The following is a 26,947-nucleotide window of genomic DNA, read 5'->3' as shown; positions in this document are numbered from 1 at the left end:
CGAACAAAGCAACCCCCAGGACTATGTTATTTCTGTAAAGGAAAGTTTCACTCTCCAAGATAGTGGGACTGTTACCTGTTACTGCAGTCAAGAAAATGTGGGTCTGGCATCTGCTATAAACTTAAATTCTCCCTTCAGCCTGGGCAAGTTAATCAGTGTTTTCTAGCACAGCTATGTAACATGTCTATTGACAATCAAAAAGCCTACTAGAGCTGATGAACGAAAAGTTTCAAGTGAACTTGAAACTATCAGAAAATATTTGCATTAAATAATTAAATCTTTACAATGTTTATGCTTTGTTTTAGAGAAAAATATATGTATATATATATTTTTTTTGGGGGGGGGGGGGGAACCTGCAAACATTGAAACAGCTTGTTCTTGTCATTTTTAGATGCAAAATTAAACACATCAAAATCTGAAAATGGAAATACTGTAATATGAAAGAAAGAACATGGATTTTTTAAACTGTGACTTTTATTTTTGGGGGGAAGGGGCTTACTTAAAAACGAAGTCTGGAAACAGACATAAAGTGACATTCTTGCTTGTGACATGACTTTACGTTGGCATTTGTAGATGCAAGGTATATTTTTTAGCTCCTATTTGCTATTATAATACTGTTGAAATCTCTTGAAAAGAATGGCATGTTTCCCACTGACTTTATTAGTGACAGGACTGGGCCTTGATGCAGTACCTCATGTCATAGCAGCAAAACTTGTTGCCAATAGACTGTCTCAAGGGAGGAGATTTCCAGTAACTGCTCCCTGAGAACTATTCTAAAAATGCATCTTTTTCTGTCCAGCCACCGGGATAATGATATACTCCATCCCTAAAGAGAGGGGCACTGACTGAACTGCATTGATGGCACCAGAGGTCCCTGCTGGCTTGTTCACTAAACAGAATTGGCAACTGACTCTGAAGATAAAAGTTCTTGACGTTTTTCCAAGCTGGTGGAATGGAGCTGAGTGACACTGAAATAAATAAAGGAGGGAATAGTATGATCTTGAATGACAGAAAAGCTTTCATGAAAGGCTTTCATGGGGGAGATGTCGGATGTACAGTACAAGGCTTGAGTCTACGGGATTTGTTGACACTTGGATAACGTGCATGTTTGCTACTACTAGTATGAAATGTAGAAGAAAGTAAAGGGAAAAAATCTGAATGACTTCCTTATTCCCAGTTAAATGGTTAAATATATATATATATATATATATACTTCCCTCTATAAAATCTGTTAGAAGAATGTTTTCTCTCCTGATAGGGAAATGCACTCCATGCAAAACATTTGTCATTTGTCTATTATTATAATTAATTATCTTATCCTTCATTCTCTCACTTCTTTAAGCAAATAGTAATAGTACCTTTAACCTGAGACTTCAAAGGTAAAAATATTGTGAAGGGGTCCGCATTCTTTTCCTTCTTGTCTCTGATCTCAGTCAAAGCCTTTGAACATCAAAGCTACTCAAAGTTAGGGGCAAGTTCTTAAGGATTGGGTTATTAGAAAAAAAAAAAAAATCATTGAATTTATATGTTCATATTCAACACATATGAGAACAAATATTAATATTCAATAATAGTTTAATCACAACAATTAAAACAAGTTGCTGCTTAATCTTTTTGCTCAGTACAATGAAGCTCACTCATTCCATTGTATTGCTGTCAAAAATCCTTGACTTCTGTCACTCTGAAATTGCTTGAATTTTTTTTCTAACCTAAGAACTAAAAAGCAATTAGAAATTTAAAATAAATTCCCAAAACAAAGAATGTTGCAATTTTAATTACACTATAACACTGTAATATGAGGTTAACACTTACAAAAATGAATTCCGTACCCTCAGTCTATTACCTCTAAGCGATTCTCATTTTCACATTAATTTTTGTAGGCTCTCATCTAAATTAAATACTTTTCAGCTCTGTCAGTTTATCTCTATAGGTATTCTCATTACAGCAGTCACTAGAGCCAAAGTATTTTAATCTTCAGTATAATCCCTGTAGGACCATATTTTAGCTACAACTTTTAGGGGTTCTACAGCTGGTCTTTTGCCTTTAAGAAGTAGCATTCCTTTGTACAGCAAATCTCACCCTTTTAAAGACATTCAGTAAACAAGTAAGTTTTGCAGTCTGTTCCTAAGAATGTAAAGGAGAAAATGCTGTTCATTTTCAGTGGCTAGATAGATAGTCATAAATCCTTCCTTTCCCCATTACTCACCTCGTAATTTCGGTGTTCTCGGGAAATGTTCTAATCACTGTTTTGGTAAGTCTAATTTCTGGTCTTTTCTTAAAAGCCAATTCCTGGGGACAAAACTCTTCAAATTTTCATTAAAAAAAAAAAAAATAATAAAAAAAATATTAGTTGTAAACTAAATCACTAGAAATGTTAGTGTTTAAGCTAGATTTCTCTTCAAATCAGAGCAAATGTGTACAAACCTGAGTGACTACAAGAATCAGCAATCAACTCTTCAGCAGAAATGCATGCCATCAGGGAGGCTAATAGGGTGGGCTAGCAACTGCTACACCAACATTTCTTACTTAAATTATGGTATGTTTTCTTGTGGAGAATTTTCACTGACTTGAGTAGCACCATCCAAGAGGTAAGATCCTTGTTTGAGTAAGGTTACCTGAGAAAACAAGTTGCTAGCACTACTGTTGTTTGTTTGCTGGGGTGGTTACATTGGTAGGTAGTTTTGGTTTTATTTTGTTTCTCATTTACTAGTGAATAGTAGAGAATGCTTAGTCCAGTTTCCTACAAAAAATTCAATAAAATAAAATCAAATGGCTTTTTAGTCCTTGGTAGCTGACAGCCAAGACACGTTCACAAGCCATAACTCATCAGAACACAAGGCAAACCTGATGCAGCTTGTGGCATATTCAGGCTCTCACCAGACACAGCTAAACTGTGTCTCTTGGCACTGGTACTCTGGCCGCCCTAAGAGAAGGCCTTGTTGTGTCACACGTGGGTTTCCTTTAGAAGAAAATCAGAGCCTGCAAAGAAATAGTGAATGTACCTAGGTTTCATTTCAATATGCAGGATATAGTCAGAGTGCACAAGCACCTGGATCCAGGGACTGAAAAGGGTTCCTGAATCTGCGAGTCTTAATTCAACAAGTCTTTCTGAAAATTATACAGAAGGTAGAGACTTATGATGTTCTCTTGTCAGAGGATATGAGGAGAAGGCCATCACCTAGCATTCATGTTAAAGTTTTAAGAACACGAGTAGAGGCTATGTCGGCTGACAGCTCATTTCTTCTGGAGTCAGTGACAAAGCCTCTATCAACTTGGTAGGATCAGCCCCCGATGAGTCTCTCTTAATAATAACTCAAAGTTTGTGGAAAAACTTGGTAGGGCAACAAAAAAAAAACAGCTTAAATAGATTTTGTGGTGTATTAGTAGCCACCGTGAAAGAGCAGCAGGTATGAATAATGTGTTAGTCTGTACAATACACTGCCCTGGAAATGGAATTTGCTATGCAAAATGAAAGTTTATAATCGGTCTCATCATCAGATCGACAAGCTGGGCATTAAAATAACCCTAGTCTAGGGAACATAAAAACATAAATGAGTAATAAGCAAAGCACATTTATTTTAACTAATAATAGGAAGCCTTAATCTTTTGTCTGCAATAATGAAAGAAGAGTTCACAATCAAAAACCACATAAGGTTTTTAACCAATGAACCTGGGTTGAATTTTAAAGATGGGTTAGAAGTTCAAGTGGGTTTGGGTGGATGGCATGAGCCAGCCATGAACAGCTCTGTTTTGTTTGATTTTAAGTGAAGAAAATTGATGCTTGTAGAAGCTCTTGTAGTCACCAGCTTGTCAATATGGTAACAGTGTAGTTTGAAATTGCTGGTTTGGTTGACAAATAGGTCTGTGTCTTGTAGGCATAGAAATGAAAACCAGCATCAAGCCAATGAATATTCCTGTGTACAGGCAGCTTTGGAATGCTGAATATGAACAGGGCCAAAATGGAGCCCTACAGAACACAAGAAATAAATGCTCTAGGAGAAGGACACAAATTACCCTTGAAAATATAATGCAGGTAACTGTTGGATAAATATGATTTAAGCCAATTTAGAACTGTGCCAAACAGGAAGATAAAGTCCCTCAGGCATTCAAGAAGAACATTAAGATCTAGCAAAATGAGAATAGCTGTAGAATGAGAACCTGTCTTTTGGAGAAGGTTATGTCTCATTGCTGTGTTGCTGAAAATTTTAAATAGTAAAAAAACACCTAAAATATAGAAATTTTATTCTGTATTCACTGAAGCCAATGGCAAATCTTTTACTTACATTGGTGATGCTGGATTATGGGAATGTAAAATGAGACAGTAATTCACTAAAGGATTTTATGCTTTGTGTTGTACGTTGACGTAGCTTTTTTATTTTTTTTTTCCAATATAGCAAAAAGACTTTGTACGTGGTGTTGCATCTATTGCATTTTTTTTTTTGATTCCAGCAACTAAGTAATGCTTACCATTACTACTTTTCACTAAACCCCTGAAGAAACAGCAAAAAAGTCTATTAAAAAATCATAATAATTCGGTGAAACATTCTGCAAATTTGATTTTTATCAATTATTAAAAATTTGAGAAAAGATTTGTATAGGTTATTTTTTAGCTTCTGGTTTACAGGGTTTTCTTCTATCAGAAGCATTCTAGCAGAACTGGAAAATGTTGCTGGAAATGTTCATTGATATTTCAACTCACAGGGAAGAGACAGGGGAAAGAAGGAAGGGAAACCTTTACCAGAACCTTTAACTGAACAGCTGTACAGTAGAAGCAAAGGTTGAATATCTTTGTCTTTTTCATGGTATGGAATAGACAAAATCCACCCATCAGTTTAAATTAAAAAAAAAAAAAATCAGATTTTTCTGGGGGGATAGAAGGTGAGAAATGGGTAAAAGCTGGAGAGTCATGGCAAATCAGATTTTTCTGGGGGGATAGAAGATAGAAGCTGAGAACTGCGAAAATGCTGGAGAGTCATGGCAAACAATTACATGTCTTCATGTCATGATTTACACTGTGGTTTTTATTCATAAATCCAAGTACTGGATATTACTGTACTTACAGTAGTCTCTGAAACTGGGAAAGAGAATTTCAGTAGAGAATACTGAGGGTCATAGCACAGCAATTTGTTTCTGCCTTTTTCCTTTTTTCTATAGAAACAAAATAAATAAAATCTGTTTACTGTCAAAGGAATAACTCTAGAAATCACATGGAACTATTTGTTAAAAACAAACAAACAAACAATAACAAAAAACACCAAGAATTCATCTAAATTGTTGCATCATATACTAAAATCATTTACTTACTAGCTCATTTACTAGCTTTCTTAAAGCACCCATATAAGCAACATCAATCAGATAGCAAGAGTAGCAAATTACAAATAACTAGCATATAAAGTGACTTTTGAAGAACTGAAGAAATGTTTATGGATTTAATTATTTTTTCCTACATCAACCTAGCAACTTTAACTGTTAGGTATATGCTAAATATTTGTCAAGTGTTTGCATCTTCAAGAGTTGAAATCTGCCCTTGACAAACCACACACACACGTTTATCTTTGCACATATATTTTTCAACTAACATTTTTCTATGTTTCTGCTAGGTAAACAGTGCTACTGACCAGTAAAAGTTATGAGGAATGTAGAAAGCAAAATATTTTAGAGGATACTTATAAGGAGTTGTGCGAGTCGTTACCCTTCTATTAAGAAAGTTGGCAATAGTGCTGAAGAACTGATGTAACAAGGGTTTAGATGTCATATAAGTTAAAGGGATTTTAGAGAGGGGAGTAATTTTAAATAGTGTTTGTCAGAAAAATGTGGATCCATTTATATATTGTATGTGATGGACGTATTCTGCTTACACAAAATAAAAATGATTCACAGCATCAGGTTATACAAAATTTAACTTGAAAACATTTTTTTTTCTTGCTGTTTGATGATCTGATTCCTTGGGGATGCATCTGGTAGGCTGGGGAGGAAACAAGGAACAGGCGTACAGACTCCTTCCTCTGTAACAGAGCTTCCATGTTCAGGTTTTGGTAGTATTTTATCAAGAACAGTATTAAAATCCTGGCTTTCCACCTGGGAAATTGCACAGTGGGCAATAATTATAATGTTGTAGGACTTTGAATGTTGCTTCTCAGTCCAAATAAACATGAAACAACCCTTTCAAATTTTTCACAAAATGTAACTTTTTTGTAATTATTTTTTTCCACAAAGCTTATCCATTAAAAAAGTTGGCCATTGTAGTGCAGCAGAATGGATGTTGTTCAAATGAAGAATGTAACAGAGATTTTCTGTGCTGAGTCATCAAAATTTGTAATGCATTCTCTTCTCCACAGAAGACGTTTTCGTGTACACTTTTTTTTTTTTAAAAAATTACATCATTACCCAAGAAAAATAAAAGATGCAATCATATCAAAATCAAAATTATTCATATAGCATTGGTTTGTACTATCTGCTTTTTATATATGGAAGTATGCCATGTTCTTACTCCCTCATTTTCAAAGCAAGATTAATCTTGAGTTCTTTAAAATATATATAAAAAGTAGCAAGAGAAATTTCCCACCTCTATGAAAGGGTTGTAACTTATGTGAACATATCTGTTGCTCTCTGTTTTATGGTGAGCTGAATCACTTTTTAAAATCTGCCACCTTTACGTTACATGTGAAATATCGGTATGATGATCAACAGCATCAAAGCTGGATTTTTTACGTATCTAACATTTAGTGAAGCTAATGTCTCCTAATAAAACCTAGATATTTGTATGCTAATAAAACTATGCAAAGATATATAGTTGGATCAGTTATAAAACCACAACTAATTTGATTCTGATAAACTAATCCCATAAAATACATACAATAAAACTAAGAAACTTATGTATAAGCACAAGACCCAGTGATTTGAGTTCCTTAATTTTTTGGATGCACAATTTAAATAGATTTTCCCATTAGGCATCAGAAGTTAAACAGAACCAGTAATCACTTGTGACTAAATCTGTGACATTAGGTAGGTAAGCAGCAACTTTATTGAGAATGTTTAATCCTTAAGAGGTGGGACCATATTTTCCAAACAGTCACTTTTTAGATACCTAACAACAGAAACCAGTTTTTTTTTCTGTATTTCTTAACTCATTATCTTTCGGAAGGCTTTTACGAATGATGTTATGAAATGTTGTGTTGTAGTCCATGTGCTTTTGCTTTCCATTATATTTCTGTGATTTCTGAAATTGGTTGAGTGCAGGTTTTTCCAAAACACTATTTTTCCTTTTCATTATGACACAACATATGATAAAGACGTTCTGTAGTCTTGAATTCCAGTAATCCTCTGAGGCCTTTTTCCTTCACTTCTCCCTCCCATTCTCACATGAAAAAAGAAAGAAAGAAAAAACAACTAGCAACTTACAACAAAAAATGTTACAGACAAATGGAAAAGATAAGATACTACTTTGGCACTTAAAGCACTGCCACTGTATTATTTCATCAATAAAAGTCAATTTTTCTGAGGTATGAAGGATGTGACTGAGCTGGCTAAAGTCCCCCGTGTCATTTCAGAACTGTGATAATGTCCAGCATGTCCATACAGGGCTGGCAGCTGGGGGAGGCAGGCACTTCGGTGAAGCAGGCACTTTGCAGAGGCAGCTGGAGGCCAGGCTACCACAAGGTGTGTAAGATGGCACTCTAGGCCACCAGTCCTTCTCCTGTTTCCAGAGTAAAAGTGAAAGCAGTCACCATACCACTAGAACAGAGGAAAAGCATCTTCTCCTCTGTTATAACTGAAATCAGATAAAATAAATCTGGGCTTGCTAGTTTTCCTTATATTTGTTATTAAATATTGTCTTTCTTCTGAAAGGAGAAAAAGAAATATAAATTAAAACTTAGTTACTCAAGTAAGTTTTTCAAGTTAGTGGCTTCCATAGTTTCAGTTTATTAAATAACTTGCATCTTATATTGTTGTTTTTCCATTAAACATCCTCTTGCTCATAAGCTAATATACGAGCAGGTAAATATATTGATAAAAATACAAGAGATGTGCAGTTTAGCTTATCACAGCAGTTTCATTTACTTGAGTCAGAGCACTTAAGATCATTCATATTGAAGAATATAAGAATTTTAAGATATAATTAAAATATTCATCTGTTGTAAAAAAATGGTCAGTACTTGTATTATTTTTTAAGGGCAACACACAGGACACTTTAGCTTCTGTTTTTTAGCTGCTTCCTAATGGTCATTTCTAGAACTCTGTTCCCTTGCAGTATGGTACTGGCTGCCTGTTCGCCGTATGTATAATTTGTACGTACTGTTCATTTTATCTTGGAACATACTGTTTCAACAACATGGCTTGTGTCATCATGAGAATCACGACAAAGGGTTATCCAGATTTTATGATAGCCAGCCAGAAAAATCGTGCTGGTGAAACAATATTGTACTGACAGTAGCTTCTAAGTGCTGAGTCTCAGAGAAGGCAAGATGCTTTAGTTATTATTCAATTCTTTATTGCTGACATTAGGAACATGTTTGTCAAAGAAAAGAGGAGAGGGAAGCAGGAATGTGAAGTCTGAAAGAACTTGCATGGTCAGAATGGTTTCAGCTACGTGCGTATCTTTCTCAAATGTTATTTTTGCAGTGTCATTGACCCGCAAGTAGTAAGAGTATTTTCACACTGACTGTTACACCTACCCTCCTGGTACTTCCTTGTGTGAGTTGGGAAGTGGTAACTCTATGCAAGGCTACCCATTTTCTGGACATGCCTTCATGCTATCAGTAATGATAGTGACTCATCAAAGGAACATTCTCAAAAGTGTGTTTTTCATTGTGCGAGTGGGATGAAATTGCAGAAAATTCACAAGTACAGGCTGTGTTCTTCTGGCTAAAAAACACAAGTCTTTTATTCTGGTAAAATGCTAACAATTACTGTAAAGTCGTCACATCAACTTAGCTTACACCACCTTGATTCTTGCATGAAAGGTGTTACAGGGGCTGAAAGTAGTGTTTATTTCCTGCCAGAAAATATAAGATCCAAGGTGTTAGTTCCTGTGTACTGCCTAAAAATGCACACACACATACTCGAGAAATGCATATGGGAAAGTAAGCCTAACCCTAGTTCATGCCTCGGAACAGATACAGTATGCTAGAGGCATGGCCAAAACTAACCAGATGCTGCAAGCATATGACTCCTTCATGAGAGCTTATATGTTACAGCTGTCTTTAAATGTTTTGTAATTGGAAAGACTCTAGCATCTGGTCCTTTGCTTATTACTCTTAGATCAAATGGTCATGATCTGAAGTCTACTTTTAAAAAACACAGAAAGAAAAAAAAAAAAAAAAAGAACTTGAGGTGCTAAGGGTAACTAAGTGAAATGACCTGCTTCAAAGTACTTGTAAAAACATAACTAAACTGTGTAATAATAATAATAATAATAAAAAAAAAAAAAAGAGCAGAAAACAACTCCAGGGGGAAATTAAATGTATTATGTAAGCACACTAATATATTTATCATTTTAATTGTAGATAAAGTAACACAAACATACACACTTTTGATGTCTTTCATTTTTATGAAGGGCACATTACTTTTCCTTTTACATTTAACTAAACTCCACCTTCCCTGACAGCAGACTTGCTGCTGTCATGAACAAAATGGGATATTTGCTATATGGTATGCCCTATAGAAGCCATCACTCCGTACAAGTTTTTCCTCTGATACAGTTCCCACAGTACGGTTCCCACTCATTTCAGTTTCTCCTAGATAGTACCGCTGAAGAAAGGGAGACTTTTCCTACTTCTGATTCATGCCTGAACACTGTTCAGACAGAGGAGGAAGTTACAACTAACACTTATTTAGGCAAACCTCCTTTGAAGTCAATTACTGAATAGTGATGATTTTGTGTGCTTTTATTATTATTATTATTATTATTATTTTGTGTGCCTACATAAACTCTGGAATATTAGGTGATTTAATCCTCTTTGCAGGTACCTTCCAAACAGTGGGTAATCTGACATATTACATGAATTGAACTAGGCTGAGTCAAGGATGGAATTTCATTATTGGCCTGTGTAAGGCTGACATAGTATTTTAGAGTAAGACTTTGTAAATGAATTTCGTTAAAGCTAGCTAGCTTTTCAACCATGTCCCAAGCCTTTCACATGATGATTGAATGTCATAAAGCAAGGCCTTAATTATTTTGATTGAAAAAGGTAGTTTCAGAGCCGTTAGTTTTTTGAGAGGCTGAGAAAAGAAAATCAAAATAAAAGCAGCTGTAGTTCACCCAAGCTCTTCAAAACACTTTATGCAATTTAAAGATGATATAATTAGCATTAGCATAAAAATGTTTGGGAATCATGTAATGGCATTTTTATTTTCTTTTTGAAAATAATATATTTCTTGTTACTGCATGGCACAGACCTATGTTTTATTTTTAGCAAGATAAGATAAAGACAATGTTTCATTACTGGAACTGTAGCTTTGTTCATCATTTTGAATGCATTATTGTAGCCACCAAAGTAATCAGAGGAAAAGTTGGGGGTAAGTCAACATTTTTATTTAACCATTTTTAAAACAGTCACAAAGATAATTTTTTTTGAACTGCAAGAATGTAATAGTTACAATTGCATTTTGATTTTGCCAGAATTCCTTGTAGATCAAAAGCATGGCTTTCTGTCTTGAGATTGATGGTTAGCAATTGTAAAGTGTGTGTGAGTGCACATGGATGTGTATTTTTATTATATATTTATGAATATAAAAATAATTGGTTCACTGTTATTATCAAATGTGAATTTAGGACTAACAAAACACAGTGAAAGATCTACACGCTTGCAATTCTAGGATTGATTTCTAACATAACCCCTGTAAATACAAAATTCTTCCAAGACCAATCCAAAACCAGTATGTTCTCCTGTCATAGTTGGCCTTCAATTTACAGATGATCTTATAATGAAGAATTCCACTTGAAGAATTGAAAGAATGTCTCCTTCGGCGACGTCTATAGCGAAGTGAAGTTACAGGCACCACCCCCAGGTAATAGGTAGGTGCATTGGTAGACATGCATCTCTTATGCTTGGTGAGTGAGCGTGCATTAAAGTTTGGTTGAAGACCACGGAGAAAGAGCCAACAAATGCACATCAGCACTTTGATACTTCTTGAGAGACTGATTTCATTGTGTGCTGCAGTATTTTCTTCACTTGTACAGAGCATTTATTTCCTAACTTGTTTTAATTCTCATACTTTAGGTAACTGTAATGGGCAAAAAACTGTAATGGGTGTGATATGAATATTAAGGGTTGGAAATAATCTGCTAAATCAATATATAGCATTGCTTGATACAATCTCAGTTGATTGTATCACATAGAACTTGTTTTCTCAGCCAACTATATTTTATCTAACAAAACGCATTTTAACGAGTATTTCACAAGCATTTTTTCCATTGCTTGTTCAAGATTCCTCGTTTTGTAGGTCTCTCGTCTACACAGTAAGTTCCCTAAGAATGAAAGAGGTCTCTACTACAGACATTCTTGATTGAAATAGCAGCTAAATTGCTGCAGTAATGAGAAAATTTCCTTTCCCCTAGACAATTCAGCTGCTTAACACTGAAACATTTTTGAGATAAAGATTTTTAGAGAAATAAAAAATTAAAGATCATTTCTTCACAATGAGAATTTGCTAATGACGCTACTATGGAAATGAAGAGCAAAACTCATTGTTTTACTGGAAGCACGATCAGGCTCTGTTGTGAGACATTCCCTCAAAGAAAAAGAGACTGTCATGTATATATAATGTGACACGCAGTAGCTTTAGAAAATGCTGCTGCTTTTCTGGAAAAAAAGTGGTTAAAAACACATGATGATGAAGTTAACCTACATCTTTCATTGGCTTACAAAAAATAGGTCAAGTAGTGCATTACTCGCTCTGCTGTAAGCCTGTACACAATCCGTGCATTCCAAAGCAAAAGAGGTTTTGCTTCACATTGCTACATCTACTTTCAGTCACGGTATCTGTAGGCTAAAGCACTTGGCTTTTCACAAGCATGACTCCCTTTTGCTTTCTTTAAAGTGGAAATTCATACGTTTTTTTTTTTTTTTTTTTTTTTTTTTTTTTTAACGGTATTGTTTTTTTCCTGAAAAGATGCTTGAATGTACCACTTGTAATTATTTTACGAGTTTTAGAACTAAAATGCTGGCATATGTTGACACAGATATTATTGCACAGTTCATAACCGATTCGTAAACAAATTTGCTTCTCCTTTTCCAGTCTTTAACTTCTAAGAGACGCAAAGTATCATGATGTGTCTCCTACAGCCTATGTCAAACAACACGCAAAGCCTCGAGACTTGTTTTAAACACAGGCACTGCAGCGGCACATGGCTGATGTGACTGAGGTCACGCACTTTTCTGCAGTCTAGCCTCAGCAGACAAGTTGGCTGCGTGTCGCGGGGCTCTCCCACTCCTCCTCGGTGGGCACGGAACATGAAGGCAGAGCAGCCCCCAGCGCAACCCCCTCAGCCGAGGCTGCCTCCAGGCCGCCGTGGATGCCACCCACCAAGATGGAGGCCGCCTCTTCTCGGAGGCTCTGTCCCAGGCCGCCCGTTCCCTGGTTACTGACACGGGGCCGCCACCCCCGGCTCCCCAAATCCGCCCGTTTTTGGGGGGTGCGGGCAGCTGCTGCCCCCCCCCCCCCCCGCGGCACATCCCGGCCCCCGGCCGAGCGCCCCCGGCCGGGGCAGGCGAGGCCGCGCTCGGGGCGCCGCAGGCCGCGGGGGCAGGGCCCCGGGGGGGAGGCCCCGGGGCAGGTCGGGGGAGGCTCGGGGGGGAAGGCCGGGCCCGCTCCGCCCCCGGCTCGCCCGGGAGCCGCCGCCGCAGGTGCAGGGCGGGCCGCGGGAGGCTTTTTTTGGGGGGGGGGGGGGGGGGGGGTGGGAAGAAAAAAAAAAAAAAAAAAAAAAGAACAAAAAGTTTCCAGCTGGTGCTTTTGGGAGGGAAGGCGGAAAATGCCAGCGCTGAGCCGGCAAGAAGCGGTAACCACGGGAAGCCCCTTCCCCGTTATGCCGTTCTTCGCTCCCACGTTGGCAGCCGAGGGCTGCGAGCCTCGTCTGGCCGGGCCGGGCAGGGCTGGGCTGAGCTGGGCTGGGCTGGGCTGGGGGCGCTGCCTCCTCTGCCTCCATCCCTGCCGGCCTCCCTCCGTGCCGGCCCGCGGGCGGGGTGAGAGAAGGGTTAAGAAACTTGGCTGAAGAGATGAATGGCGCGGGAGGGAGGAGGAGGAGGAGGAGGAGCCGGGCTGCGCCGCGCCGGGCGAGGTGGAAGGCGGGGAGGATCGCGGCTGCGGGTTAGGCTTTGAAAGTCAGCCTCGCAGGCATTGCAGCAGAGCCCCGAACCGCGCAGGGGAGCGGCGCCGCGCCGGGCTCGGCTCGCCGCGTACGTGCGGGGGGACGGCGGGGAGCGGGGCGGCTCGGGGCGGCTCTGCTCGGTGCTTTCTCCGGGTCGGGGTCCCCGCGGAGCCAGGCTCGGCGCTGGGGGAGGCCGTGCGCCGCGGCCGTGCGGCGGAGGCAGGGGGGAGGCCGGCGGGCAGCGCTCGGGAGGAGCCGCCGCGGGGCGGGCGGCGCTGCGTGTGCCGGGGGGGGAGCGGAGTCCGTGTGTCTGTCCGCCTGCCTGCCTGTCCGTGTGTCCGCCTGCCTGCCTGTCCGTGTGTCCGCCTGCCTGCCTGTCCGTGTGTCTGTCCGTGCAGCGCTGCCGGGCGGCGGCGGGGAGCGAACAATGCCGCGGTGAGCCCGGCGAGGGGTGGCCGCGGCGGGGACGGCTTCCGGGGGGACACCCCCGCTTACGGGGCGAGCTGGAAGTTTTGGGGGGGCCGTGTGTGTTTGTGTGTGGGCGGGGAGGGGACCCCGGCTTTTACAGCCCGAGCGCTGGCTGCGGAGAGATCTCCGGGGTCGAGGCCGGGGTCGGCGAGGCTCCGCCCGGGGCAGCGCCGAGGCCGGCTCCTGCCTCCCTCCCTCCCCTCTCGGCGCTGCCTCCCCGCCCAGCCCCAGCCCCACCTGCGGGCGCCCCCCGCCCCCTTCCCCCCTGGCCGCCGGTCGGGGCTGCCGCGGTGCCCCCGAAGATGCCGCCTCATCGCCGCCGCGCCAGTCCCGCGGGGACGTCGCTGTTTCCCTTCTAGACTAAAGGTTACTTTTCCAGGCGTGTTTTGCTGTCCCCGAAGCCCTTTAAAGGTGATTTCCCCCCCCCCCCCGCGGAAGGTGGTGGAGGCGGCTGTGCCGTGCGAGTGCCGCTCGGTGATTAACTGGGAGCAAAGGGAAGCCCGAGGAAACGCGGGGTCAAAATGGGCAAAATGAGGGGCAGCACCGTGCCCCTGCTGCATCGGTTTTGTTCCGTTTTTACGTCTTGTTGTGGATTCCGATCCACAGCGTTTTAATTTAAAGGAGACTCGAGCTGAAATGCTTGACGCGTGTTGAAGGTGTTGAAAAAACGAGGGAATTTCTGGCTTTGGCAGCGTGCTGGTGTTAGGAGAACTGAAGTGGAACTTGTCCTCTTCTGCATCGTCTTTCTGGAGTCTGGAGACCGTACCGCTCTGCGTTCCGTGTAGGGACCTGCTGCAGTGCCTGTGAGCTCCCTGGTTGATCAGAATTTAACTGAGTCATGGCACGATAAATGTTCAGAGCTGTTACAGAGCTTTCCTTAACAAAGCGTGCAAATCTAGCCTGCACGGACCCGTAGGGAGGAAAGGTGGGGTGTCCCTGAGCGAGCGCTGCAAGCCTTTAATAGTCCAACCCGAAGTGCTGCTCGTGGGCCTGGCTGAGCGCGCTAGAAAGTGACACATTACGAAGCCGTATGACACAGGCTTTCTGAGCTGGGAGTATTTTGTGGTTTAAATCTGATCTAATGGCATCTGAGTAATTGTTGTTGTACGGGTGACCAGAGTGGACGTCTCGGAGAGCAAAAGTTGTCATTCAGGGCTGTGCTTGGGCAGATCTGTGACTTCTGCTGCCTGGGGTGTTTGTCTTCCCAAACTTGTGGTTGAGAAGGGCTCTCTTGTTATTTTATCGGCATTTGTATGGCCAGGGGTAGTCTACAAGGCAAGACAGATGTTTTTTTTGTGAGGTAAACGCATGCATTGTGTGTATGTAGGTGTGTGTCTGTATATATGTGTTTGTGTATACGTGTACACATACACAGGTATATGTTTTGGTGAGCAGGAAGGAAGAAGTAACAGGTAGTGACTGCATGTTTTAGGCTGGGGTGAAAACTGACCTCCTGTTCGACTGGCCTGCAGTTCTGAGTTATCTGATGAGGGACATCTGTCAGTGGCTTTAAGATTTTTCTGTATCTTGCATGCACACAATATAAGATGCTGTCAAATGCCAAACCACACAGGATGGATGTTTTTTAAATAACTAACCTGGACTGTTGTGGTTTTTTTCTTCTCTCCCATAGTAGTCATGGGGTAAAAAAAAATATATATATATAAAAATAAACAGATGAGAATGTGCCCCGTCTCTTTTCTCTCCGTAATTATTTCTTCTTCTAACGTGATAGATAATGATAAACAAAACTGGAGGGTAAAAATAACAAAAACTTACTATAATCATAGAAATTATGTTGATAAAGAAGCAAACAGATGTTTTTACATCGTAAGCTTAAAAAACAGGTGCTTTAAATGTAGGCTGTGTCACCTGCAGCGTTTGATAGTCAGCTGTGTTTAGGATGACTCCTGTTACGTAAAAGACATTGAAGATGCATATATTTCTTAAACTAATTCCGTAAAGGTTACAGGACTCAAACACAAATTAACTTAATGGTGATCATTTGTGCTGGTGGGTTTTATTTAATCTGGGATTGGTTTAAAATAATTGACCAGGGCTTGCTTTAAAGCTTTTTTTTTTTTTTTTTGACTTTTCAGAGCTTTTTTTTTTTTTTTTTTTTTTTCCTTTTCTTCCTGTATTTGAACATTGGCATGAGGTTTCAATAATGCCACCTGTATTATTGTTAGCACTGAGAGCACTGTGACAGTGCAGGACATTGCTGTATTAAAAGATAAACTCTGTTTTGCATTGTGCCGAGCACATGCATAAACTTGCCCAAGGCAAAGCTGGGGAGTTGCATTTCCCACAGTCAGCTGTCTTGCTCAACGGTAGTGCTTGACGCCTCGCTGCAGGAGAAGACTTGAAGACTGTAATATTTAGTTAATTTTAGAATAGCTCTTATGAACCGGCCTGAACCTCAGAACCGAAATGGCTTGTGTTTTTATTCCTGCGTGTGAATGTACAGGGAGTCTGGAAGGAAGACAGGGAAGAGCGTGGGGCTTCCAGCCGAGCACCCGGCATGGGGGCACCAGCCCTGAGAGCAGTGGGGTGGGTGGTGGCCACCCGGCGCCCCTGGGGCTCCATGATGTGATGTGCGGGGTGCGTGGCTGGGTTACAGGTGGTGGATGGGATAAACAGGACGCACTTCCCGTGGGTGGGAAAAGAGGGTAAATGCTCTTTTGGGACAAGAAGTGTGAATTTTGAAGTATAAATCATTACTGCTCAGCGGGGGTTTAATGATAGGCGAGTGGAAAGATAATGCAGGTAGGGAGTGAAGTCTGAAGGGGAGGAAAATGTGCAAAAGAATATGCACAAATGGATAAAAATATTTAAAATACAAACTTGACAATCTGTCCAAATAGCTCTAAACCAAAGAAAGAAGAGTAACAGCAATAGCATTTGTGGTTTGCTCTCTCTTCCTGCAAACAGGCCAACATGATAAGAACAGTGACTAGCTGTATTGGTCTGCCCACAGCACATGTAAGAACGTATTTAACAAGTGTGTGTGACATCTTCTGGATAGGATGGTGTTCAGATTTTGATGGTTGCATTTGAAAATACTGAATTAGAAAATAATATGCTAAGATTTGCAAGCGATATTTTAAGTGGACATCTGTGATAACACAAACTCTTGAATTTGATAATGGGAAGATTTGCCTCCAGAAAAATGGGAAGAAGAATTCTTTTGCTAAAGATGAATGCATATGTTTTAGTGTTTCTGGATTATTTAAAGTACACTGAGAAATGTGACCAGACCTATATAGCACTTGGAAGAATTAATGTAGTAATTTGTTTAGCTGTCTGCTCCGTGTCACTTGACTTAAATGGTTAAAGAACGAGAACAGAAACTAATATTCCTGTAAACATCTGTGTGGTGTGGAAGGGGAAGAAGCAGTTGCTAGCCATCAGGAGAGTTTGGCCCAAAATAGGATGCAGTCTCTTACTGAAATTGTCCCTGGAACTCATTGCTCCTGTTTAATAATTACCTGTCTGGAGAGAAGTTCTGCTTTCACACATTTCGCTTCTAAATATCACTGTCTCTGGCAGAGAGCAATTTTGCTTATAGACAAAATCAGGTTAAAAGCAGAAACTGCTTGTCTTCTGTTAGCTGTGGGTTTCCAAGAGGTTTAGTGTAGAGAAGTTGAGCATTGGGGAATAACTCGGGTGGCACGTTCTTTCTCCTCTCAAGAAGGAAAGCTGCGTGAAGGTGATCATAGCAGATTGGGCGGATGCTGGGTGTAAAGTGTTTGAGTCTTGACTGCACCTTGTATTTAAAAACAAAGAAGAGATCATCTAAGTGGCCTCACAAAGCACTTAATGAATTTCAGTGCTGAACAGTACAAGACGTATGTCTTGCAGGAAAAAAAAAAACAGTCTTTTAATTCCGTGTGGCAGTAGGCTGATACTGTTGCTCTGATGCTGATTTTTTTTTTTTACAGTGATCTGTAAGCAATCCAGGGCTGCTGCCTTTTTACCTCTTTTACCTGTCCAACCCTCATTGTGGAAATGGTGTTGGAAGGGAAAGGAAAAAAACTTCTTTAGTGATGAAGTAAGCTCAGCCTTCTATAGAGGTGAGAATAAATGATCGGTCCCATCCCAGGAGATGGTCCTGGTTGCATTTTTAATGTCATCACACACATCGCATTTTCAATAACTTATAATAGGGAAGAGAGCAACAATCAACCACTAAGGTGCAGAAACCCAAGTATCCAGCTATTAAGTTTTTGCAAATAAAATACTATTCTAGCAAATAATTTCTTGAACGTCATTGAAGAAATATGGATTTATTTTTTCCAGAAAGAGCAAATTCTTTTGTTCTTTTCTCAGAACTCATATAAAGTTTTTGTAGTCACAGGAAACGATACAAAAAGATTGCTCCATGCTGACCTAAAGGAAATCTTGTGCATACGTTGAACCTTGATGGCAATACAATGGTGTTCTTTCTTGTTTGGTTGGTTTCTCCCTTAGATGGAAATCTGTCTTCTCATAGATAGAAATCTGTCTTCTCATAGAAGTAGGACTACTTAATTAAAACCAGCTGTCAGTGGCGGAAAACATTTTGTCTACATCTGTAGTGTACCACAGAACTATGAAAATGAACTATTTTTCTCAAATATATGTAATCTTCTCTGGTTACCTTAATTTATTATATAAATTTATAAGCACAGCTTCCTTCTGCTCTTGTCCATCTTTTCTTTGATCACAACAGGCTCCAGCATCCAGCTGACCCTCTCTTTTAGTCAAGTGTGGCTGGAAAGACTTCTGAATGATGTTTATTGCTGTATTTGTCACTGTACCTCTGTCACTTCTCTCTTCATTTTGACTGCAGTGGTAACTTAATCTTTTTTTTTTTTCCTACTTGAATCTGAATGTTGCGGCTTGCTATATTGTTCTATGGTGCAAATTGGCTTATTTTATGGTCTATTTAGGGGAAGGATCTGAAATAGTCTCTTCATGTAGTATTTCAGGGTATTTACTTGTTTTTCAGCATAGCAGAACCACTGCTTTTGTTGGATCTTGATATTGGCAGTAGCCCAGCATGCTTCTGTTTCACTGACCTGAAATCTTTGAATAGGTTGTCTTTGGATGATGAGCCTTCTGTCAACACCTGTATCTCTTTTCCCAGGTAGTACATTACAGTAATCAGAGTTAGATGTTTTCTCTAAACTGACTTCAGCCCAAATGGCTGTGCAGAAGGGGGCAATGCTGTAAGCTGCCTGCAAAGCACGTTTTCCCCCTCTACCCCACTGCCCTAGTAGCCATCCTTGGAGTCCTCCATGCTGGAGAAATTCTGTGTTTAACAAGCTCTTGTTTGTAGGCTTTGTGAGAACAGAGGATAAAAGTGAGGGAAAGAGGAGGGGAACCCTCCCTGTGCTAAACAAGAGAAGGACAAAAATCAGCAAAACCAGTCTGTTTTTGTTACTTATTTTTTGTTGTCGTTTGATTATAGTTAAATTTGTTTATGCATAATAAACTTGCTGCTTAGGGTGGTAACTTGGAGACAGAGGAGTTAACATGAGCATTATTCTTCTGACAAGCCCCGTTACTAAAAGCTAAGTAGTACAAAGAACAATGACCTGCACTACCTGTAAGTTTGCATCTTTTAGCACAAGTTAGAAATAGTAGAGAAGCGGTGAGAACAACTTTTACAGTGGTACTTGCAATAGATAACGTGTTCTAAGTGTACTGTTCTGCACTGCTTAATTCCTGAATATCTCAAAACAAGTATTTTCATTTCTATTTTTTTTTTTTCTAATTATTTTGGGGGCATTTTGTTCACCAATTATACTATGGTCTCATCTTCTCCTTGTATATATTAAAGAGCTCTTAAAAATATGACTGATATTCATAGGTGTGAGTCTGAAGTGTTAAGTGGTACTTCCTACATAGGAAGGGAGAGCTTTCATGTCAAGGCTGTTTTTTGAATAAAATGAAGAAAAACAGGACTGTGGCTTTGAATCAAAGCTGAACATGGACTTTGTTCTTGCAGAAATGCTCTCCAATTATCTAGACAATACAAGTATAGGCAATGCAAGCTATTTGTAATTGATTTACAAATGGTTCTATTTGGAAAACTTTGGTTTCTGATGTTTGGAGTTACATTTTTATTTTGAGATAGAAACATGCAAAATAAAACATCCCTTCTTGTTATATGAAACAAGAATGTAATATTATGAAATATAATAATGGAATATAATAATGAAAAGGTAGACGTAGATTGGAAGAGGAGAAATTGGTTTGCAGATTTTCATAGGATAATCTTTGTTTCTTGTTTCAGGTGAAGCATAGAATTGCTGAGGAAGAAAATTAATGCATCCTTGGACTCCTGAAGGAAGAGCCTTCCTGATGGGACCACTTTCAAGGTAAATGATTTTTATAATTTGTTTCCCTTGTTTTTTAAGTTTTGGGTTTCTTCTTTGTCTTGCCAAATCTGTCATACAACTTTCTGCCCTGTACGAGTCTTTTAAGATTACAGTATGTTTTAAAACAGTAGATTTTGAAAATAATCCCTCTCCTTTAATGTCAGGCTTTTTTTTTTTTTTTAAGTGTGTGCTGATTAAAGACAATGTTTTTGGTAATGTTTGTTTTATATGGAATTTGCTGGTAAGTCCTGAAGATTTAGCCAACTTGTTTCGGAGGTAATTGCTAAATAGAGAAGAACCTGATTTGCTTGAAATTTCAGAGTGAAAGAGAAGATTAAATAAAACTTCTGTTACAATCTTTTTTTTTCTTTTTTTTTTTAAACAGATCCAAGTTGAGCTTCTGTGGCAAGGGACTGTCACAGTAAAATCATTATTAGATATTACATTACAATGGCTTGCAGACATTTAACACCACTGTCATTTTGTTTGTATGTGCTCCCTTGGTTCCCATTTTCTAAATCCTATTTTTCTCTGATGCTAGGGAATAATTCCCCAAGTGTTGTCCAGTGATTGCTTATGTATATGTACTTTGGTTTGTGAGTAATTTTATTCACTTGAGTAGCCCCACTGTACTCAGTGGGCCTTACATGCGTGCCTAAGAACTTGAGAATGCTGATGAGCATAAAGAATACAATTTGGGCATGTAATGGTTGACAAGCAGTTGTTGTTTTGTTTCTGGTCTCTCTTAGGACTCATTTGTGTTGCCTCCAGTGGCAACTTTTGGGAGCATTAGTAGGGAAGGCCTAGAAGGCTGGAGGCAGTCCTACCAAATCCTAGCCTGAAAAATTTCTAGCATACCCACTGTAATTACACAACATATATAGCGTATTCTTCCTTTAATAAATGTGTTGTTTGATTTCATTTTGAGTATAGATTTGGTTGATATACTGCAGTTTAAGCATCTGCAATGGTTAAATATAGTAAAATCATCAGAAAACGTTTGTGCTTTTTTAAATTGAGGAGCAGCTCTGGATTTATCAAAAAGCAGTGTTTTGGAAATAAAGGTAAATCAAAATGAGGAATCAGTTTCTTTTTCTGTGACACTTTCTGATTGACTCAAAAAAAAGTCTAACACTGCTATAGTGCTTAGTTGTCTTAGCAATTGTATTTACAGGCAATTTAATTGCATTATTTGCTGATCTCAGAACTGGTAAGATAGATACTTGGAATTAGAACAAAATTAGTAGTTATTTACAACTTCGCAGTTGTTGTGGTCAGCAAGAGATGGTTTCTTAAACAACCCTGATAGTACTTAATAGACAGTGGCTTTTGTGGCAATGCTGTTGAAATGTTTCATGTCTTCAAAAATAGCTGAGTAACTGAACGCTTTGTTTCAAATTGTTACCTGTGTTTACAAGTCATTCTATTCAGAGTTGCAGAAAGTTTATGCCGTCTGTGAATTGGGGTCTTGCACCATGTGTATCAGCTTGTCAGTATGGTGGTTAAGCTAAAGATATGAGGAAAATGTTTGTTAGTGCATAGGTGTCTGGTAATTTTGGCAGAGATGGCATTCCTTTCTCCATTTCTAACCAGCATTATGCTGAAGAATACCTGTCTTGGTAAGCAACTTTGGATTGCATGGCGTTGTAAATAGTTTTAATATGGAGCACAGTAGTTTTCTTGATTAGAGATTTATTTTTTTAAAGTCATAATTCTAGGCCACTTGGATTCCTGCAGAAAAGTACAGCTTTGCAAACATAGCTGTTGGTCTGGCTGGGGCTGCGTAACTTACAGGAGGGGAAGGCAGTCATGTTATCTAAATCTGAGCATACATCAAAGAAAAGTCTGCAGCATTGAGCTAAAATTCATAAGCTATGTTCAAGTTTATGCAGATATACCATTTTTACATGAAAGTTCAAAAGATGCAACTCACAAGAAGATACAGATGAGGATTAAAAACTTGGAGTAATTATAACTATGCTGTCAAAAGAACAAGGTGGTGACTCAGTCTGAGTGAGGCTGGCAGAGGCAGCCCTTAAGTGAAGAAGAATTGGTCACTGTAAACTGATTACATTTTATTTTTAATGATAGGTTTCAGCGAACAGCAAATGAGTGTAGTGTGATCTTGACTGATAGCATGCTTTTTTTCCCTTGTTGGATAGAAAAAATAATGAAAGCCTGAGGATATGAAGTTGCAAAGAAAACTTAAACTTCTCTTTCCGTTCCCCTCTAAAGAGGAAAAGAAAGACTACATGGAAGTGAAAAGAACTGTGCTTTTGCTGCAAAGCATTTGGGTGTGTTTTGTCTTTGGGAATTAACATAGGTGGTGCTTCTGTTGTGTCAATCTAAAAAATTTGGTAAATGGATGGGTAATGTGCAGGGTGGAGATGTCCCTCATTCTCCCAGTGGCTTGGCATTTAATATTTTACAGCAAACTTTTTAGTTTAACATATTTGAACTTGTACTAGATAGGGTTAATAGGCTAGAACAAAAGGTCAAAGCATGAGGCATTAGGCTTAATTAAGGGAGAGCAGGAGTGGCAGGAGTATGTGACAGTTAAATGGGTTTCCCACAGACTAATGTCTGTTACAGTGCAACCATGCCTCAACTTAAGTGGGTTATTTTGTGCAAAGGGCAGCAGTGATTAGCAGTTTGACATGCCAGACATTTCTGGCCAATCCCATCTGTTTTAGAGGTTAAAAAAGCACACCTTTATGAGCTGATAGATTGATTTGTGTGCCCGTTTGGTAAAGATTACAAGTCCAAGGCCAGTGCTGTAAATGCCAGTTATAGAATATTGTACTTTCTTAGTTGTTCTTTGTTTAAACTGTCAACTGTTTTGTAATGGGGATAGCAGCTATAAAAGTGACCGTACAATATGAAAAACATGGCAAGGATTCTGAGGCACGTGTTTTGAACCAGAAAGGTCTGGGTGGAAAGCTTCCTTATCAGGTCTGTTTTGAATTTTGATCCATGAGCCTTGGCTGTTCTGTGATGCTGTGCTTGGAAGGGGAATCTGTCTTCATGTGCTCCTACCAAAAGTTCTCAGCTTTTCTTTATAACCGTCACTTTTAATGTATTTGTCCTGAAGTTACCTGCCTCAGTGCTAACAGTTTTTCAGTTCTTAGCACAGCTGGATAGAAGAGAATTTCAGTACTTAAAAGGATTCAGTGTTTATACCTGACTTCATTACATTCTCTGTTTCCTTCCTGTTCCATTACTTAACTGGGATGATACATGCATATTTTTCTTGGATTTTCTTTTGTAGCTATTATTCTCTGGATAGTTTTTTTTTTTTATTTTAACATGAGATTGCCTTAAGCCCAGAATAAAATAGGTAGCACAGTAAGTCTTGACTGTGTTTCCTGTCATCTTTATGACTTTGTAAAGTCAAAGTTACATTACTATTAATATGAGACTATTAATAAATCGTTGATGCAATAAAACTGTTTTTGATAATGTTCAAGGTTCATACATAGTTGAAGGTGATTATCCTATTTTAAAATCAAGTAGAGGTCAGACTGTGTTGTAAGATACTGACTTTGGCCCAAATGATATCTGATAGCTTCGTGACCAATGACAGTCTTCCTCACTTGAAATAAAAGTGATTTTGAATTAAATTGTTAACTAAAAATATGCTTTATGGTAACATGCTGATTAACTTTTGATTCTGTGAAAAGCAGAGACACATAAGTGCTTACTTGTTTTTAAGGACTAAAGATTTCATATTTAAAAGCTATTAAGCTTTTCCTATTCTCTGTCTCCTGTCCATTCAAGCAGTGACACTTTCTGCTAAATACAATTGAGAAATAAAGCTGCATGAAATTAACATTAGATACCTTACATTTAGCATTCCACCATTAACTTCACAATTGACACCTGTCTAAAATTTCATATTTTTCTACTTGCAAACATGATTTTCTTTCACTCAGTATCTTCAACTCTCTTAATGATTCAATATGCATATTCTAAATAAAGACTGCTCCATGCACCTAAACCATACTTTTACTGTAACAGCTGTGGCCTGTTCATGAAGAGGTTTCCTGATTCATGACTTAAGAACAGCTTGTCTTCACCTTATCTAGCTTTGTAAGAGCAACCTTATTTATTTTTTTTTATCTTGTGAAAGTCTCTTCCTCTATTTCTCTTTGAAAAGCCTAGAAATATTTTCAGTGTCCTTTAGGATGAGCAAAGCATCATCATTATCTTGCAGTTTATTTAGCAACATGGAGCTGGAATGGGCATATGCAGCATCATGTTCTCTATGGAATAATATCTATTTAAATGATTTGGATCTAATACATATTTACATGAAAAAACATCTTGCCCTTCTCTGTGGGGAGAGAAGGTGAACAAGCATAAATTTTATAATACTCATTGCTTCTCTTGCACTAAATCATACTTAAATTGCAGAAGGTTGTTGGCTTGAGAGTTGTGTAAAAAGTGCTTGGCTAGTAAAGTGAGGGTGCAGGGAGATTTATCTAATTTAATACTAAGAAAATGTCAGCTGTAGTGCGTTGATATGTGATTGCTTAAATCCAGAAGCTGTAATTCAGGCTTCTGTATATGTGTATGTGTAATATTTTTATGTTTATAACACACAAAATACAATCCTGAAGCTACCTATTAGTGCAGTGTGCATGCATACTATCTTTTGGCTAATTGGATTGCTATTGATCATACCTGAGCCATTATCTAATATTTTGGGAATGGGGTGGATGCTGTGTATGTTCTTCTGCAGTTTCAGGACAGAAGGTTTCTTGCAGTGGTCATTATTAAAATCTTTATAGTGGCTGCCATTTATGTAATTAGCATTTCCTGCTCTAAGTGTAGCACAAATGAGAGGTTTTCAGGTAACGTGATAAAAAATCTATTTGAGACTGCAACGCGAGATACCTTTTCCCCGTATCTTAATGCTCAAGTCTAGTTTTGTTGATGAGAGTTAGTGATTTTTATTGGGCTTGGGCTTCTCTCAGAGTCTGCTCAGTTCATGAAGTATGGTGGCTTCCCTTCTACCATTCCATTTTTCATTCCTAGATAAATTTGTGCAAAACCATTCAGTTTGGTGTTACTGAATATAACAGGGCACTATAGCAAATATTCTGTAATTGTCAGTGAATCTGCTGCTTTTTGACATGGCATCTTTTGTGTTGTGCCTTTCAGTTAGGATATAAAATATTTGCATAAAATTTTCATACTGCTTGATTGGCCAGTAGACATTAAAAGCAATTCAAAACTGTCTATTGTTTTCAACTTTGAATAGTCTTAAAAAAAAAAAAAAAAGTTCCCAGTCTTCGGTGTTTTAGAGGACTTTTTTATTTTATTTTTTTTCCTCCTCTCCATGTAATTGAAATGGCAAAGGCAAGCACTTGGTTTGTACCCCTGACCTTTACATGCTGGTTAGGAAGGATGCTGTACCGTGTTCATGTGAACTGGCCTACTGTATATTTCTCCTTACTTCAGACTTTTATACTCTTTGACCTTGTAGTCATTGACTTTGATCTGGAACAATTTCAAAGTCATGTAAATGAATGTAATTAAGGTATTGCTTATCATCTTGGAGAGTTCACAGAGAGGCTTATTGGCTAAAAGGTTTGTTTACTTAATATGGAAGGTTAATATAAGGTTAAATTTTGCTGCGTAAAACAGCTTCATAATGTTTTTATTTAGCAGCTGAAGAAAATACTGCTTGAAAAGGCAAATAATAGTTTTATCTGACCTCCATATGTCTTTTGTAGCTTGCATTATTGGGAAAATTTATCTTCATTGCGTAGTATTATTGCAGTCTTCTTTTCTCCTCCTTCTACAAAGGGGACCTCTCACGCTTACTTGTCAGCTCTTATGTAGGAAAGGAACTACATTAAAGAAGGGACTGCAAAAATATTTGACAATAATTGTTGTAAGTAGTCCATCCAATTCCACTTAAGTCTTTTATTCCCCCTCCCCCTTTTTGCAAGAATGAGGTTTATATTTCGTTCTTCAGTAACTTATCTTGTTTTTATTCCTACTGCTGCCACAATAAAGTGAAAAAGCAGTATAAAACAGCAGAGAAGAACATTGTTGCTGCTTTCTGCCTTCCACTCAGGCAGTAGAGAGAATAGGGCTTAAACCTTTGCGTTCTTGTCTGTATTCCTCAGCTTAATTTGAACAGAGTTGCTTTGTTTATCACTTATGAAAATAACATTTGCTCAAGTGTTTGTTGTTTTTTTTTTCCACTCACTTTAGGAAATTTGTAGTTATCAGAAAGGTAATCACATGGCAAGTGTCAGTTAGGAAAGTCTTTTCCCATACCTTTTCTGATCCCCTGCTCATGGCCATTTTTCTAAAAATGTACTTCCCAGCTGGAAAAGCATACATCCGTGGTGGGTGATGGTGTCCAAGCAAGTGTGTTCTGCCAGACCTGTACTGGGCTGATTTCAGTGAGGATGTACAAAGCTACATGAAGCTTGGAAGCACTTCTTTCTGCACAGCTCTTTCTGGAATCATTTAGACAGCAAGGTTGCTGGCTTGTTTGCCTTATTTTGTAGAATACTTGCTTTTATCATTTCTTCTTTGTCTGGCAAAGTAGCACACAGGCTACTTGCTGTGTGAGGTAGCTAACTTTCTTCTGCTTACTAGAATATTATGTGCTAAATAAATTATGCAGCAATGAGAATTAATATCCTTGAAAGGCTGATTAATGCAACGAATGTCTTATGTGACTATTTCTAGCTTCTGGGGATGCCCTATAACTCCTGCCCAGGAGCTTTTTTTTCTATCCCCTATGGGGGGGGGGGGGGGGGGGGGGGGGGGGGGGGGGGGGGGG

At 39.2% G+C, this 26,947-nt stretch overlaps 1 protein-coding gene across 7 annotated transcripts in view; it reads left to right on the top strand.

Moving 5' to 3' along the window:
• Positions 1-26,947, top strand: part of NRIP1 (nuclear receptor interacting protein 1) — a 100,495-nt gene that overhangs the window by 10,463 nt on the left and 63,085 nt on the right. For 2 of the 7 annotated variants that reach the window (XM_035315405.1, XM_035315402.1), the window contains exons 1-2: positions 13,237-13,397; positions 20,058-20,142. The gene's annotated coding sequence lies outside the window, so the exon portion shown is untranslated. Of the gene's footprint in view, positions 1-12,830; positions 12,849-12,870; positions 13,001-13,236; positions 13,398-13,724; positions 13,745-13,857; positions 14,189-20,057; positions 20,143-26,947 lie in introns of those variants that run through there. The other 5 variants (XM_035315406.1, XM_035315403.1, XM_035315407.1 and 2 more) reach the window with 5 other exon arrangements.

Source organism: Oxyura jamaicensis, chromosome 1 (genome assembly GCF_011077185.1).
Source record: "Oxyura jamaicensis isolate SHBP4307 breed ruddy duck chromosome 1, BPBGC_Ojam_1.0, whole genome shotgun sequence".
In the NCBI taxonomy this organism is placed as follows: Eukaryota; Metazoa; Chordata; class Aves; order Anseriformes; family Anatidae; genus Oxyura; species Oxyura jamaicensis.
The sequence above is the reverse complement of the archived record's forward strand: the minus strand, read 5'-3'. Positions and strand labels throughout refer to the sequence as shown.